Below are 14912 nucleotides of genomic sequence, written 5' to 3' on the forward strand. Positions count from 1 at the left end.
CTTGTATGTTCTAAAGAAAAGTTGGTATACGCGAGTTGTGTAAGGGATATCCGCGTACATACGCTGATTTATGTAGGTTAAGTTGTGTATATGGAGTTCTGAACAGCAAGGGCAGATTCTGGTTGAAGAAGGTCTGAGATGGGTATGACAGAGTCCTTCAGGCACAGTTTCAGGGGGAGCAGCAAGCACAGTTTCAGGGGGAGCAGCTTAAAGTCTAATAAAGCATTGTTGGCATTTAGATGCTTTTGGTTCTAGTTCACAACTGTTGTTGGTTTCAGGAGAAGGAGCTCAGAAGGAAATCTTGGTTGCTGATCGAAAAAGATGATTATCAGATGCTGCTGGTGACTTTCATAAGTCTTGGTCTAGATTTTTTGTCTCTATGTCATGTATCTCTTTTGTGATATCTCTTTTATGATGTCAAGGTCATGTAACGACCTATGTTGGTTTCCCCACTATGCCTGGGATGAATGATGTAATGTAATTGGTTGTTATATGTAAATTTCTGATGTATCCCCTCTTGGTTGGGGAGTATGGATGTATGTATTGAGTCTTTTGGTGATAGGAAGGTCCTTTATGATGTATAAGTCTTGGTTCTTTTTGAAGAACATCTTTTGCAGATCTTGCCTACAGTCAGGGGAGCATGTTCAGCACAACAGAGTAGAGATATCAGCATGTTCTCAGGGGGAGCACAGCCCTTTGCCCTTGATGACAAAGGGGGAGAATGATTCTAAGGATCTTGGGGTTGCCATCAAGTCCAAAGGGGGAGATTGTTGGCATTTTGGCATAGGTGTGGCGCTACGGTACAGGTGTTGTCCTTGATGGCAACTCTCTTTGATGACAGATCTCAGTCCAGACTACAAGAATGAAGAGAAATTTCATATACGCAGGTTCATTAAGCCCAAGTTGCGTATACACGCCGGTACGCTATATACTAAGTCGCGGATACACAGGCTCGCTATATACGAAGTCGCGTATACACACAGTTTCATGAACATAAAAAAGCGTACATGTCAAGAAGCTTCCCTTGGTCCGTGGTAGTTAGTCCTCGGTACTTGAGCCTATGTTTTTGGACCAAAGTATCTCGACAGTCATGTTGATCCCGAGTTTTGAAGTTGATGGTATTGTATTACTATGGTTTTGGACCGTGGTATTGAGAAGGGCCTAAGGCTATATAAGGAGAAGAAGATCATTAGGCAAGTGCACTGAAAAAGTCTTGAATATCTGATAAACAAAGAGATCTAGTATGCAGGTTCTGGGTTGCTTGATCTAAGCTAAGGAGAGATCACACTGATTGATGGAAGACTAGATCTAAGGATAGATCGGGATCAAACGGTTTGAAATGAACTATCGGTATATGGTTGATTATGCATATTTTTAGATCTGCATACTGACGCAATGTTATGTTCTGGGTATGACTGATGTCTGGTACAGCTGCAAGTTATGAAAAATTATTTTTAGATCTGTACGTAGGTTGTCTTTGGTAAAAGCGCGTGTATACGCGGGTTGGTTTCATTGAAGTAGCGTATATATTTTGAAGCTTAATTTTTGGGGTTGCAGTTGGGTCTGACTGTTATTGCGGAGTTCTGTAGTCTGCTCTGTGTTCTGGTGACTGGGTGTTGACAGGGTTTCAGTGGTTCAGTGATTCAAAGATTGATGATGCTAGTATTGGTTGTTTTGTGCTTCAATGATTTGTTATGAAAAGTGAATGAATCGTGGTCTTCAGATTGTAATGTTGTGCTTCAGGAGTATCCAGTCTGAAAATTGATGAAAAGTGGTACCTGAAGGAAAGAAGATTGTAGGCCAGCACCTACGTACTAGTATCTTAGCTAGTACAAGAGTAAAGGGGGTTGGAGCTCCCTTCCAGGAGAGTTTGGAAAACGAGAGAAGGTTGTAGCCTTCTGCAGGTTGTAGCCTGCGTACTGGTATAAGGCTGCACCAGTACAAAAGATTGTAAACTGAAGTTTCTTATTAAAGAAAGATAGAGACGACTTGCAGCAGGTGGTTTTCACCTACATTGGGTTTCCACCTTATATCATGGTGTTCATGTGTGTGGCTTTTGTGTGATGATCTGTTCTGTTATACTGCACCTGTTTACTTTTAATATGGTTAATAATGTCCTGATGCATTTACTGAAGATAAATTAACTGAATCATAAGATTTCTGGTTATACGCTGGTTGCTTTAGACACAGTAGCGTGTACACGCCGGTTCACTTAACTGAAGTAGCGTATATGTTTATGAGTATTGAAAAAGTTTCATTGATCTGATAACACTGATTCACCCCCCCCCCCCCCCCTCTCAGTATTATTTCCAACAATTGCTATTGGTAGGGCCTGGAATCCATGTATATGGCACACCATAACCACCCAGACCCGCCAATGACTATAAAACCGGGTGCATTAATTTTCAAGTCCAGCCTTATGTCGGATACACAGGTTTTTCGCTTACATCCTTGTGTTTCGGGAAAAGCATTGTAGTTGGGGTTTTCCAAATGGAAGGGTAACATTGTGGACCTGAAGGGATTTATGAACCTTAACATATACGTGTTTCAGGTCTGTAGCCCCATCGCATATTGCATATCAGCTGGAGCCCGGGTCTTATGCACATATGCATCGCGATCTGCCGGTGTTATCAATTGTATTTCATAAATGTTTCAGTTCTAGGGCTATATCGCGCACCGCCATCAGCCTTGACCCAAAGCTCATATATATAGCATGCCTATTTTTTTCGGACCTGCCGACAATTGTGAATCTGGGCATATAATATGTCAAGTCTGGCCTAAAAGCCGGACTCGGGTTTCCCTATGTATTTCTTTGTTTTCAAAATATATTGAGGGCAGGGCTCTTTCAAAGGAAATCCTACAGGGGTGATGTTGTGTGTAATGTGCCATCGAGATGTGCCATTGCGACTCGTTCGCGGCACGATTTTTGGCTAAACCAAGGGCCATTTTCTTTTACAATAGCTCCTTTGATTTCGTAGAGCCTTATCACTCTTTTGAAGTTTCGATGATAGCGAAAGCTATTCTTGAGCGTTTCTATCATATTCTATAATCACCACTAATACGAATTACCTCTGCAAGTGAGTTTGAGTGGATCCGACCGTAGATGAAGGCGTTGTATGTCAGGATGACACCTCTGCATCATCGGTGTCGGTATTGTAAAACACACTTTTCTAAAGGGGATACCGACTGCCATAATTCATAATGAAGGCGCTCCTATAGTTTAGTGGAAGTGTTCAGGACAACACTAATCCACCAAGACGTCATCATCACAAGATACATTATGAAGCATGCGAGATGTGGGAATGATGGGAGAATCTTCAGTTTCTTTCAAAGAAAAGATAGAGAATGATAGTCACTCCTCACAAGTGCTCAGAAATGTTACACAGTCCTCCCTTGTTCCAAGGAGATCCATCCATTTCCCCAGGAAGGAGAACGCTCCACCAAGGGTGACCTCAGCCTATCGACAGTTTCACCAACCTTTCACATCTATACATAATAATCTGTGAAATGACAAGAGGAAACTCAAAGGTCATGGAAGGTCGAGGGTTGTTCATGACCGCATAAGTATTACCTCCGAAGGAAGGATGAGGGATTTTGATTTTCATGAAGAATAGTTTTCTTTATTGTGAATAAGGAGGACTGTTTTGGGGAAGAAGGAGCCTTTAGTTTCAGATTCATTGTATTGTTTTGGATTAGAGTGTTATTACTGGCATGAATGTAAATGTGATTTGTATTTATGCATATTGATGACGTACAGTTCACTATTAGTCTTGTTAAATTGAATGTGATTCAGTTTCATGGTTAACTTGTGAATGATCTCTGATTTGAAACTAGGTTAAACATCAGTTGCAAGTTTGATTTCATAAAAGAATTTGAATTCCTATATGAGTGATTGGATTGCAATTTAGCTTTAATACAGTCTTGTCTAGCTGTGAATTCAATGATTGATTCATTTGGACTCGAATCTATACATGATGTTTAATCTTCTTTATCATGCTCCTTCTGAACATATATATGAGGTTTAAACCTCTGTATTATGCTTATGCAGGATAGATTATGATAGCTAGGACTAGATTAGAGTAGTTAGAAGTAGTATAGATAGGATTTAATACATAGAGGTTAGTCGTTTTATCTTTTTTGATTAAATGAAGTCTTCCTCCCGGAAGTAATCTTTCGACATGTTCAAATAGTTTACGGGGTCCCTTAAAACCCGTCAGAGCTATCCATTCCAAACGAAAGCAGGTCTAATTGGGGCTTGCGATCGGGTTAGTTCCCCTTGTTGGCATTGTGCACATTCGCCATGTCAACACAAGGTCAACACATCTAGTATAAAGCTAGTGTTTTCATATTATGTGGGCCTAAGCATCTTTTAGTAGGTATGAATGTATTCTCCATAATAGGTGGCGATATGACTGCCACTTGTTATAGACATATTTGGGCACTGCAACCCCAATCACATATGTACATAAACCAAGGGCTTCTAAACCCCTAAAAGTGTTGTTTCATACCCTAAAGGAACAATGTCAGCTGATTACATCATTTCCTAGAAGTTCTCCTTGAAAAACTGCTCAGAATTGGTCAAAATTGGACCATACAGACTGCTCCATGCATAGGGTGCGATGCATCTCACCTATTACACATGGGGGGTGCGATGCATACTAAAAAGCCCTTCTGTAGGGTGCAATAAGTGAGAGCAGGCAAATGGCAAAAGTAGTTTTCTAGGTGGAAAAACAAAGAATCTTCTAGAAAATGCTCATATGACACTTGCCTCTCTAAATTCACCCAGGGATGAGTAAGAGATCTGAAATCTCCAAGTGGAACCAAGAACTATCAGTGAAATGACACTAATAAAAATCCCAGAAGCTGACTCACTCTCCTGCAAACATCTATATATGGATCCCTCATCCTAGAGATCCAGAGGCTGGAATTTTGTAATTTGCAAGGAAGTGTTGTTGGCTTCTCTTTGAAAACATTGTTGGGTGATCTTGCTTTGTATGAGGTGAAGAGGGCTTTCATGCTGGGAGGATGATGCTGGATCAAACAACTTGGTTGTAATCCTCTCTTCTACTACTTCTATCAATAAAACTATTTGAGTTTTCCTCCATATACTTGTATATCTCTGAATCTTGTATTTATATATGCATTTGTATGGTTAATGTACATCTGATCCTATATTGTTTATGGTTATAGATCTCTATGCTTTGATGGTATTTTGCTGCTTTGACCCTATAGGTGTTCTTTGAAGAGGGACAAGTGAGAAAGTAGTGGCAAAAGCTCTATCAAAGGAGAGAGGAAACAAGCAAGAAGACTAGAAAAGGACTGAGGTTGGTACTATCTGCTTCTCTCTCATCTATCTCTCATAAAGGAAAACACAAGTAACTTTAGTTAGTTTGTTTCTAAGATAGCTACCCATCTTAGTGGGACTAGCAGCTCTGAATGGACACTAGTTTTCCTGATAACAAAATGGTGACTCCACTGGGGAGCGAATATTTTGTTTTTTTTGTTACTATTGTTTGCTTTATAAACCACAGACGGAGCCTGAATTTAAGCTAGCTAGCCTTCGAACTTATTTTTTTATGCAACTGCAAAGTAGATCAACGTTGCTTCAGTCAATCTCCGAGTTGGTTTATGAACTGAACCTTTGACTTGAAAACATCCTAAGTGCCCTGGTGGTAGCTCAAATAACCTCATTAGATCAGCCCCTATACTTTGTGTTTACTGTCTATCATTAGTTCAGCCTAGATCCCTGAACTTAGCTACAAACTGTGAGTGAAAACCAGGCTCAGTCTTGTCCCTGGACCATCACATTGTCTCTTCTTGGAAATCTAGATGCATCGTACCTCCCATGTGTTGTAGGTGATATGCATCCCTGTTTCCCTGTGTTACAGGTGCGATGATTGACTAGGACTGTTTCTGCCTCCAAATTTTGGTTTTTTCTTCATTGTCTTCAACTTTATTCAGTAGTTTTGCTGTCTATGATCAGTATATCACTGTTGAAACCATCTTCCTTTGCATTATTTTTAGCCTCCATTAGAAGGAATTGTGAATGTTTTTTTATGTATTTTTCATCATTTACAATTCTCCTTTGCAAATAGTAGCTTAATCAAACTGTTGTCTTTTGATTTGAAAGTGTCGCAAGTGTCGTTTTCAGTCAAGAAAAAGAGTGTCGTAAAGTATTCCTCTTTTAGATAGTCGATTACACTTTTGCCATCGTATTTGATTTGAAATTATTAGTATTTCAAGTGTCGAAAGCAGTTTTAATTCAAAATCGCAAAGTGTCGTCGTAATCTTCCTTTCGTTTTTTGAAGAGAAAATTGTTAGTACTGTCACTTTGAAAGAAGATAGTTCAGATCTATACTTAGTTTTCTTTTTGTCATTCTCACATTAAGGAAACTGAAAAACAATACATGCATGTGCATTTGCATTTAGACTACATGCTGAAATTGATTTAGGAAAAGTGCATCTAGTGTGTGCTCTTTGCTCTATGTTGAAAGAATTTCATCTCTCTTTCCTTAGTAGCTAGGATTTTCATTGCAAAAAGAAAGTAAACGACTGTTTATCATCTTAGATTGCACATTTAGGAATTGTATATCTACATCACACGGCGAACCTTAAAGGAAAAATTCTTAAGAAAGATCAATTGTAAAATAGACCTCAATGAACATAAAAATTCTTTAGAACCTGACGCACAACATTTAGAAGTCTAGGCTAGAGACTTATTCCGGCGTCGTAAAGCCTGGTAACTATCGCTTTCATCGCAGGTTGGGTGATTCCTCCTCTTTGAGATGACAAGTGCCAGTACAGACTTGTGCTCCCACGAACCGTTGAGTATATATTGGGAGACCACAATAGGCTACATCCGTTATCCTTAGGAAGCCGTGTCTGCTGCCCTATCGATCGCAATGCACTGAACACAACATTCGGGAAGATTGACTGCCATACCGTAAAAAGTATTCTGCAGTTTGTGATTGGTTTGGTAATCCCTCTGTCTAGATTTCCAAAGTAGTTAGTTTCGTTCCTTTTCAAACTCCTTAAAAGAAAAGGTCCATCTGAGCACTTTTCACTTCAGGCTCATTAAAAATCAAAGGCGACTAGAGTCATCTTTAGCTTTTTCTCGACTCTTAAAAATTGAAAAAGCAAGTTGTGTCAAAGCATCATAAAATTTATTTTAATCGGAATAACATCACTGTTCCCTCGTTGGTCTTAGGTTTAGAAAATGGAGTCCACATATCAAGGATTTCCCCTTGGGGGAAATCCTAGTCCTTTCTCTTCTTGGGGAGATGTTGGTGCTCCACATATGGCTACATTTTCCCTTCCAGGACTCACAATTGGCCTGTCGGTATGGCTTTCTCGACCTCTGTCGTTCAAAACACCGTAATTCCTAAGCAATCAAAACAACAACCATATGACACTAGAGTTACCCCCCAACCTTCTACTTTGTTTGTTTCTCCCTCTCCTTCTTCCTCTTTGCTTAGTGAAGCTAATAACCAAGTAACTGAGAAGAAGAAGAAGAAGAAGCCAACAGCAAAAGGGGGCAACCACGCATCGTCTGGCGAAAATCCACACACTGCACCATCCAAGCCTAAATCTCCATGTGTCATTTGCAAGGGAGACCACTATCATCGAGATTGTCCCTACATCCCACGGATCCTGAGGGACTGGTCTCCTCGCTTGCACAATCCGGTGTCTTCAACCTCTGACGATCATGTTGAGAGCACACCATCAACTAGTGAAAAAGAAGCCAATGAAAAGAAAGGAAGATCTAAATTTCCTTGTAGACTGTGTGAAGGTGATTATGTCCTCCACCGTTTTCCTTTCCTAGATGAAGCTAAAAGAGTCTTGGATAACCATCCTACTTCACCGTAGCGACTTCCTCCTGGATATAAGAAACTCTTTCCGAGTCCATCGCTAATTGAAAATCTGACTGACACACCATTGTTGTTGGTCAAAGCACCTATCATTGAAGATAGACCCTCTGAGTCCACACCGAACCAAATTCAACAGGTCGAGACGACAGTCGACCCAACCTAGTCTTCAGAAGGTCCGCCTTCAGATGATACTATCACCAAAAAGAATGAGAACAACACCGTTCAAATTCTTTTCGTTAACACAGAATCTAATGAACATGGGGGCAATCTACCCGTTCCTTTACCGTAGGAAGGAATTTCGTTATAGATTTATCCAGCCGTTTATTCGGTCCCACCTCCAAGCAATCTAGTTGATTCCTTCGATTGGAATCTACTAGGCAAACCCCGCCTACCATCTAATGTACCATTCCGAATCATAGTACAAGCTTACAGAATGATCATGGTTGGTACTATCATAGATGAAGGGGCTTCTATGAGTATCCTTTCCTCGACTTCTTGGAAAGCGCTTGGTTTGCCATCGCTTCTGCCTGAGATTCAAAATTTGACAGGCTTCAACAAAGGAACCAGTCGACCGTTAGGGATCCTTCCAAATTTGCCTATAACTTTGAGAAGGAAAAACATTCATCTAAACGTGATGGTAGTCCAAGGGCCTTTAGATTACAATCTACTCCTCATATGTGACTACATTTATAGCATGGGAGCTATTGTTTCCTCACTCTTTCGAGTGATGTGTTTTCCACATGAAGGCCGAGTGGTCCAACTCATAGACCAGCTTTCGTTCCCTAGTTCAAACACTGCTATTAGTCAAACGCCATCCCTAACTGGTCTTTGTATGCAAGGAATGTCTCATCAACCTCCAGTCCGTCCACCTGATGAGCGCAATTGATTCAGTGATTGTGACTGAAACCCAGGAGGCATGCGCCTTGGTCTGCTTCCGCAGGAAACCCCCAGATATAAGGTAGGTTTCCACGTAGGAATATGACTAGTTTGACAATCCTATCCATTTGGGAAAATGGATTAGACTAGAAAAGGATTTCCCCATCAAAGGTTATGTGATTGGAACTGACAACAGTCACCTTTGTCCATTTCGATGGACATCACCAAGGAAGTGTTTTGTCTGCTACGTGGATGGAACAATCTTGCTAATGAAAGAACTTCCATATGGTGACCTCGAAACTCTACTTTATACTTGGGGGCATGAAAACATTTTTTCATACAAGTGAAAAGCGACCATTTATTTTCTTAGTTTGTAGGTTCTTAACCCTTTAAACATGTGGGTTGGTCATTCCTAGCTTGCATAACGAAAGGCTCCGGAGCAAAGTTTTGAATGGGGCAAGCTCCCTAAAAAATGAACCTATCGATGAGACATCCTTATTATACGACTGGCATGAGCAGTTTTACGCGAAGTTCAAGCTCGTTAAAAAATAAACCTAGCAATGAGCAAATGTTCCCCCAGATTTTAAGCTCATTAAAAAATGAACCCACCTTCGGTAAATTATCTTTGCGATCGCATGACTATCAGCTTTTGAACCTTGGGCGTGTTCTTACCATCACCTCCACTCTTTTTTAGCCGATCATATGCCTCCATTTGATTGTTTACCCTTTTGAGCAACAACTGCGACGAGTGATCCTATTAGCCACCTTCTTTACACTGCCGTGATTGAAAATTTCCAAACCTTACTTGGAACTAACTACTATTCAAAAACATCACTCGTTCCTCGAAAATGGAGTCTCCTTTAAGCCCTTTTCATCTGAATCATAAAATATGAAAAGATTTCTGAGCAATTGGCCTCTCCAGCTTGTTAAAGCGATCGGAAGTGCCATCCCTCCTCTAGATTTTAATCTTTTTGGACTTGAGGGATTATTACACAAAAAGATCGAGCGCTTGTCTTGTTCGGATCGTTAAAACTATCGAAAAGTCATCCCTTTCGTATTATTTTATACTTTTTCGGACTTAAGGGATTATATTACGAAAAAGGACTACTGGAGTTGCCTTTACGTCTCTTTTTAGACTCTCTAAAATTGAAAAGGACTGAGTTATCTTTGTCGTTAAACTCATTAAAACAATAGTGAAAAACTTGTCCGTGCAGACAAGAGCGAGTTTCATTGTTGCTAGGCTCGTTAAAACATAGCGACAGGTTTACCCAAAGGGAAAATTATAGAACAAGCATATGTTATCCTCCTCAAGCTTGAAAAAAATAAAGAGGTACTGGTTAGCAATGACTGGGGAAAAAGGGAAGAAAACTTGAATAACTTCATTGGTAGCAGGTCGCTCTTGAACATGACATTTTCACTCCATCACCATGATTGAGTCGGGTTGGGTTATTCCATTCACCAGTCATATCACCATTGGTCCACCGTACCATCCATTTTAAGGTTAACACTACCAATCCAATTCAGTGTTGCCGATATGTTCAAGAGAAGTCGCTCAGAGAATTCACCAACCTAGATAACGCGTCATCCACTGCAATACCTTTACTCTTCATTTTTCATGACTGCCACCCTGAACCTTGTATCATCAGATCATTTTCACCTCCACAAAATCATTTGCTTCGTTTCGCGTCGTAGATGTGGGATTCATTAAGGCCCTCCTACAATGGGTCACTTCTTGTCAACATCAACTCATTATCCAAGAAGTTGACTTAGGAACAACCCTTTCAGTACTTTGAAGCTTGCATGCCTCAATGGCAAGTTTCTCACTTCCAGCGACAGGTTTACATCAATGGCCTTCGATCGAAAGATTTTGCGTGGTGTTCGACATCAACTCATGTATTCACACCACGTGAATTGTACTACAGTACCTTGAGGGTCATTATCATTATTAGTGATTCCTCTCACGCCTGTTAACAACTTACATCATTGGCTGGTAATGAGGCGATGTCTTTCCATGTTTGACATCAGAACATCTTTTCACATGGATCGACTTGTACTTCGGGCGAAGATTAAACGAGTTTGAAGACCCTAGATCTAGTTTCATCCATCCGAGCTGCGATATATTCAGGAAAATAAAGACATCAAATGTACATCATTGCTACATAGACAATCATCCAAGCCAAGGGATGATGACTCTACCAGAATCATCAGTCTTCCACATAGACAATTGTCTGTCCTATGTACATGAAAATGAATTTATAAAGCTGATCATGGGAATGCCCGCCTCAGATAGATCATGAAAATATTATGAAGATAATGTATTGTATTGTATCTTATTACATGTCACCTTCCAGTTCGAAAAACCTCAGATCCTCATTATAAAGCATTTCACCCAACATCAGAAGATTTACGACCTCATGCTTTAGGGGCCAACTGTTATAGACATATTTGGGCACTGTAACCCCAATCACATATGTCCATAAAATAAGGGCTTCTAAACCCCCAAAAGTGTTGTTTCATACCCTAAAGGAACAAGGTCAACTGATTACATCATTTCCTAGAAGTTCTCCCTGAAAAACTCCTCAAAACTGGACCATACAGACTGCTCCATGCATAGGGTGCAATGCATCTCACCTATTACACATGGGGGGTGTGATGCATACTGAAAAGACCTTTTGTAGGGTGCGATGAGTGAGAGCAGACAAATGGCAAAAGCATTTTGCTAGGTGGAAACTCAAAGAATCTTCTAGAAATTGTTCATATGACACTTGCCTCCCTGAATTCACCCAGGGATGAGTAAGAGATCTGAAATCTCCAAGTGGAACCAAGAACTATCAGTGAAATGACACTAATCAAAATCCTAGAAGCTGACTGACTGTCCTGCAAACATCTATATATGGATCCCTCATCCTAGAGATCCAGAGGCTGGAATTTTGTAATTTGCAAGGAAGTGCTGTTGGTTTCTCTTTGAAGACATTGTTGGGTGATCTTGATTTGTATGAGGTGAAGAGGGCTTTCATGCTGGGAGGATGATGCTGTATCAGACAACTTGGTTGTAATCCTCTCTTCTACTACTTCTATCAATAAAACTATTTGAGTTTTCCTCCATATACTTGTATATCTCTGAATCTTGTATTTATATATGCATTTGTATGGTTAATGTACATCTGATCCTATATTGTTTTTGGTTATAGATCTCTATGCTTTGATGGTATTTTGTTGCATTAACTCTACAGGTGTTCTTTGAAGCGGGACAAGTGAGAAAGGAGTGGTGAAAGCTCTATCAAAGGAGAGAGGAAACAAGCAAGGAGACTAGCGAAAGACTGAGGTTGGTACTCTCTGCTTCTCTCTCATTTATCTCTCATAAAGGAAAACACAAGTAACTTTAGTTTGTTTGTTTCTAAGATAGCTACCCGTCTTAGTAGGACTAGAAGCTCTGAATGGACACTAGTTTTCCCGATAACACCACTCTCACTACGAAGTAGAAGATTAGAGTCATCCATGTATGTGATAATACACTCAATCTCCTCTGAAAATGGGATGATCGGGAATTTGCATGCGATCCTACACATTCTGGACCTCTTAATGTTGATGTATGCTTGTATGTCTTCCAAGTTATCAACAAACCTCTTTTGCATGAATGTGTCTTTTATACTGCCCCATGTGACATCGGTAGACTTATCAATGAAGCACTATGTATCTGCATAAATGGGAATGGTTGGCTTTGTTACTTCAACTACTTCCTCAGTGCTTGCCTCTAAAGTTTCTTTGGAGGCCACTTTATGTGTAGAGGGAGGCATGGCTCCAACAGATGATGAGAGGGTGATAATACTTGTAGCTCGAACACCTGTTTGTGGTAGCACACTCATAATGAAAATATTAGCTTAATGCAATCTAACTATGCAACAATATCTCATAAATCATGTACAAAGAGCCATCAAATGTAACTGAACATGAAAATCTATCAACAACAGTGCAAAATCACTTGCATGCATAAGAAAATAGGCATGCAAACTAGGAGGGAACACTTTCAAAGCATGAAGGAGAGTCAAGGATCATTTAGGGTTTTGTAGTGCACTCATGTGCTTAAGAAAGAGAAAGGAAACATCAAGGGTGCAGTGTCGCACTCTGAAGGGACAAAGAAGTGTCTTTAGGCCTTCAAGGTGTGCACATGCACTCAAAGGCAAGGAAGGTGCAATGGTGCATGCCGAAGGGATGAAGGGAAATAATTTTATTCCTAGAGGTGCAATCATGCACTTAAGGGAAGGCACAGTTCTTGGTGATGAAGGAGTGCACTCAAGAGGGAAAATTGACTGTTTTGGGCAAAATTTTCAAGGTTGATCAGGCTTCAAGTTCCAAAAGTGTGATCTTCCCAAGAAAATCTCAAGAACAAGTTTTACAACAAGATTTCATGATAGGAATGAGAAGAATAAGGATCTGTAAGCTTAAATGGATCGTATCGTAATCATGGTCGAATGTGAAAGGTTGAGGAATTTTCAAATTTTTAGCATGTGACAACAAATTAACACTTGTAGAAACAAGATTGAACAGAATGTTGGGTTGTGTTATATTCTTTCCACAACTAGCCCACATAGTTAACCGGGGGGTTAGAGGGGGGGCAAAGCTCCCCATTTGTAGCGCCGATTGTGTAGCGGGGGGGGGTCACAGGGGGTTTGAGGCGTGTAGGTAACCCCACTCTATGGGGTCTAGGGTAGTGCCCCAAAAAATTTTGGTTTTGGACTCTATTTTAGTTTGGGTGGACCTACCTATGGTTTTGTGCATGATTTTCGCACATGGTTTTGGACGCGATGGTTTTTCGGTCCATGCTTTTGGACGCGATGGTTTTCAGTCCATGGTATTGGATGCTTCAACATGTATAAATATGTATTGTAACACTGAAAGGAACATAATGAAAAATCAAGCTGGTAGTCCCAGTTTTGGGATCCATGGGAAAATCTCTGTGTATATGTGTTTTATGTGTTATGCTCTCGCATTGTTTATTTTATGTGTTTTAGAATTTGTATGCAGGTAATTTCTGTACAGGGTTAAAGCCTACATTTGGTATCAGAGATGTTTTGGCTTCAAGGGGATGCCTTTGTTGCTGAGGGGTTTTGCTCGGGCCTATGGTAGACCATGTTCAGTGGTAGATCTGCAAGATCGATTTTGGTGGTGAAAGAATATGGCGAGTAGTGGAAAGATAGAGATCAAGAAATTTAATGGTCATAGTTTTGAGTTGTGGAAACTCAAGATGGAGGATCTGTTGGTGGATAAAGATCAGTGGATCGCGGTAGATTCGAGTACTAAACCACCAGGAGTGTCTGATGAAGAATGGAAGAAGTTGGATCAGAAGGCAAAGAGCACAATATGATTGTGTGTCTCAGATTCAGTATTGTTGAATGTATCAGGGGAAGCTACGACAAAGGCTTTGTGGGACAAGTTAGGGACTTTGTACCAATCTAACTCTCTGGTGAATAAATTTTTCTTGCAGAAAAAGTTGTATAACGTGAGGATGAAAGATGGAGACTCGGTGACAGAGCATCTAAATGTATTTAATACTGTGGTAAGTCAGTTAGCATCTGTTGATATTAAAATTTTAGATGAAGATAAGTGCATCAGTTTGTTGTGTTCTCTACCAGATTCGTGGGATAGTCTGGTTATTGCAATAGGTAGCAATGCAACTGCCTTGCAGTTTGATGAAATAGTCTCATCCTTGCTGACGGAGGAGATGAGATGGAAAAATATGGAGAGCTAGAATGGTGATGCCTTGTCTGTACGAGGATGGTCCTAGAACAGAAACAAAAATAAGTCATCGAGTGGGAGATCTAAATCTACAGGGAGATCTAGATCTCCAGGAAAGCATGTAAAGGTGGTGTGCTGGAAATGCGAAAAGGAAGGGCACTACAAAAGGGACTGTAAATCTAAAGCTCCTGATAAAGGAAAGCGATTTGATGATGCTCCTTCTACAGAGGTGAAAACCACCTCAGATGAAGGTGGGGATGTGTACTTGGCTTCTTCAAGTACATATGTAGATCATGAGGCATGATTGATTGACTCAGGTGCATCCTTTCACTTCACTCCCCATAGAAAGTGGTTCTACGAGCATGAGAAATACGATGGTGGTGATGTATACTTAGGGGATGATAAGAAGGCTAGAATCATTGGTCGCAGAAA

The sequence above is a fragment of the Pinus tabuliformis genome, chromosome 5_2 (assembly GCF_031772625.1).
Source record: "Pinus tabuliformis cultivar Carrire ecotype Pingquan chromosome 5_2, CPIR1, whole genome shotgun sequence".
NCBI lineage: Eukaryota > Viridiplantae > Streptophyta > Pinopsida > Pinales > Pinaceae > Pinus > Pinus tabuliformis.